Below are 3614 nucleotides of genomic sequence, written 5' to 3' on the forward strand. Positions count from 1 at the left end.
CTCCAATAAAATTATGTTTGTTACTAACGAACTCCTTCTTTAAAGAAAGGGTTAGAGACAGCTCATTTCTGTGGGATTCGGTGGCTTCCTTTAGGATGATGTTCCAGTGGGAACACAGGAGGTTTTAGGGGGAGAAAAATCTGGAGTCTCAGTGCTGTTTACATATGGTGGTTCTCCTCTTCTAACACCAGCTTCCTTGAATTTGTTCCATTTTACTTAAAGAACGCTTTCGATATCATGAATCCTTTTAAACAGCTATTTGTGAGACTTTTGCAGACAAGTTTGCAAGCAAAGGAACTAAGTGCCCAAGGCTTCATTTCTCTGGCCGGAGGAAAGCCTTGGACCACAGTCTGGAACCGAGAAGGGGAGATGGCAGGGCTTGTGTGTGGTTGAGGGTCTGCAGAAAAGGCTAACCTCAGACCACGGCCGGGGAACGACCCCGAGGGCTGGTTCTGGTGCTTCAGAATCTTGGCAAGCGTGACCCCACCCTGGGCCAGGAGGCAGAGCCGGGAGGGATGCACCCGGCGAGCTGCTCCTGGGGCAGGGAGACCACGGTCACCCGGGCCAGGCTGGCGCTCCCTGGCCGCCATGCGCCAACCTGGTGGCGGTCCAGGAAAGGCTCTCTGTGTCAGGTGCGAACTCGCTGAGTCCGGGGAGAGGAGGCCGGGCTGTGGAGTTCAAGTGTCCAGCGGGGAATGTCAGGTCACCGTCTGTCCCCAAGCAGGGGGCCTGGGGGACACGGGACCCTGCTCACTGCACGTGTCAGTGTCCTCTCTGCAGCAGGCTCAGGACCCGCAGGAGAAGGACCGGGGGCGTGGATGCCGTATGCCAGGGGGCACCCAGCCACCCACGGGCTGGAGACAAGCTCCTCGGTTTCCTGATAAAAACCCCACTTCCTGCCTGAGAGGGCAAGCAGGAAGGTGACAGACGGAGACCTGGGGAAGGAGTCACCACCTCTGCCTGCTCCCCAGGGGCGCGAGCACGTGCCCACGTGGCCCCAGCAGCCCGTGTCTCCCCAGGGGTCACGGCCAGGGCGTGGTCGCCGGGCGCGGCCCCCGCCCAAGGGTCCACGGTCACGTGCGCTTTGTTTCTGGCCGCGACGGAGAGCAGGCGCTGGTTGAAAAGGACGGGCTATTTCAGGCAAGCGTTCCACAGAACGGAATCGTGGCAAGCGGTTGGTTAAGGAGAGTTCGGGAGGGTCTTCTCCGAAGCACGGGTGAAAATCAACTGATGCTTTCAGAGGGGCCTGCTGGTTTTTCTCTTGTTTGGACTCCAGCAACAAGTGTGCTCTTTTTACGGCCCTGACGCCTGCGACTGCCGTGCTCCCCTCACGTGCTCAGTCCACGCCCGGCCGGGACGCCGACGCTCCAAGGGCCTCCCTTAGCGGCCCAGCAGAAAGTGAGGAAGCCCCCTGGGCGGCCGCCTGCACTCTTCTTCCGAGCTCCGTTCTGTAGCCCTGGTTCCAGGTCTGTTTGCCCTCGGGGAGCAGGGGCTGGAAACGAATTTCTTCTCAGCCTGGTTTTGGGAAGAGCATCCTCTGAGCCCTAGACTCGGTGTCTGAGTCCCTGGCAGTGCCTGAAACCCGTACTTAGCATTAGCAGAACCAGGGCAGGGAGGTCTGACTCCAGTTCCTCGCTGGGGCGAGGTCCATCCTCCCCGACGGCCAAGTTCTCCAGGGACACACACGGACGTTGTTTCCGGCTTCCTATTTTGGGATAGCATGGATGTCCTTCTCAACCCTCGGCTGACGTCTGTGGTGCAGATGGCTCTGGACGGACCAGACACTGGTCTCATGCCCGCTGCCGGATTAGGGCCCCGCCCCGCCTCAGAGTGACAGGCCTGGCTGAGGGTGCCGAGCCAGGGCTGGGGAGCAAGGTGCCTCCATGGCTCCTTGGCCTCATCCGAGCGGGCGCGTCGGACAGGCAGACGGGGCGTCCTCCCACGATCTTCGGGGACGTGGGGGCTCGGTGTCTGTGGGATGAAAGTGTCCCCCTGTGACCTCGTGGTGTCCGGGCATCTACATGAAACCCCTGTGTTCCCGCTCAGGGTCTGTCTGTCCCGGAGCCCGGCCGCTGGCTCCTCTGTGGGCACCCGGCGGGGCCCGGGGAGGGAGAGGACGCGGAAGGGGTTAAGCAAGCTGCCTTGCCTGCAATTTCTCAATCAGCCTCAGGAAGCCTCAGGTCAACTTTGCTCATAAAACTCTGCACAAATATTTCTTTTTCTATCAGAGGAATTCTAATTCTGCACACAGACCAGGGCCACTCAGATTATTACACATTATTAAAAATTAATTTTAAAAGTGCTCTGGTTCTTGAAATGTGCTGGAGAAATGTGTGTCCAAGTTTGAAATTACAGCAGGAGAAAAAATGGAGAGAAAATCCGTATGTCGTTTGGGCAGAAACAAACCCGAAAAAGAGCTCTTTTTCCCTGGGACCATCGGGAGTGACCGTTTTGGGTTACTTCTTCACCTTAACGACGGAGTTATTACAACTGCCTCTGCGCGACGATGGCAAACGCCCGCCTCTGCCCGCCTCCTCTGGGGATGCCTGGTGTGTCGGGTTTGTGCCCCGGACGGGGAGTCCAGGACAGACGGGACGATGGCCCGCGTGACAGTTTGCAGGGGTCTGTGTGGACACAGCATGGCCGACCGTCTCCACAGCTCCCACGGACGCTGGTTTTCCACGTTCCCCAGATGACGGCCGTGGGTCCCACTGAGAAAGGGCGGACCCACGGAGCCCTGAGACTCAGATCGAAGGAAACTGTGAGCAGAGGTCGCTGGCTCTCACGTCCACGGCAGTAGTTGGGGACAATGGATCCTAGGGACTGTGCACGTGCGTGTGCCGTCAGGAGTCTGACGTTCTCGTCACCGCTCCGTTAGGGGAATGCGTGATTTGGTCCCCATTAGATTCAATAAGAAAGAGACTCCACAGCCACCCATCTGAAGCGTCCCTGGACAGGAGACAGGGCGTTTGAAGGAATATCAGCTTCCGTCACGAGCAAACTGCCTCGTCCCAGATGCCCTCGCACAACGTTGCACTCAGTCCCCTGACCGCCCGACGGCCTAGGGGAGGCCCGTACGTCCCCTGGCATCAGGATGTCGGGGAAGGCGGGTTTAGCTCCTTGATGCCTGGAGCCCAGCTCCAGACAAGCACGGCACCCACGGCACCCACGGCACCCACGGCTCCCCTTACGGAAGGAGCTGACTTTCCCGGAAGAGCGAGGAGTTCCTGCGGGGCTCCTGGTCCAGGTGGGGGCCGCCGACCCCCTGGGGGCTGGGGGCTGGGGGCTGGGGCATGCATTCCAATGAGGCGGAAGACCACGACCGGGACAGAGACCCGAGGGGGGCTGGGGGGGGGGGCAGAGGACCACAGCTGAGACAGAGACCCGCGGGGGGCTGGGGGGCAGCCTGGACACAGAGCTGTCCTGCTGCTGAGACCTGGGGCAGCTGCCCCTCCACACGCCTTCCCCACAAAGTGGTTCTGGTTCTGGGGTCTCTGTGAGCGGATGAGGGACAAAGGTGGGACACTGAACCCCCAAACCAAGTGCCCCCTGCTCGTGGTTCTTTTTTTTTTTTTTTTTTTTTTTTAATTTTTCTTTTTTTTTGGGACTTTCTG

The sequence above is a fragment of the Herpailurus yagouaroundi genome, unplaced genomic scaffold, assembly GCF_014898765.1.
Source record: "Herpailurus yagouaroundi ecotype Mexico unplaced genomic scaffold, PumYag 29, whole genome shotgun sequence".
Classification (NCBI taxonomy): Eukaryota; Metazoa; Chordata; class Mammalia; order Carnivora; family Felidae; genus Herpailurus; species Herpailurus yagouaroundi.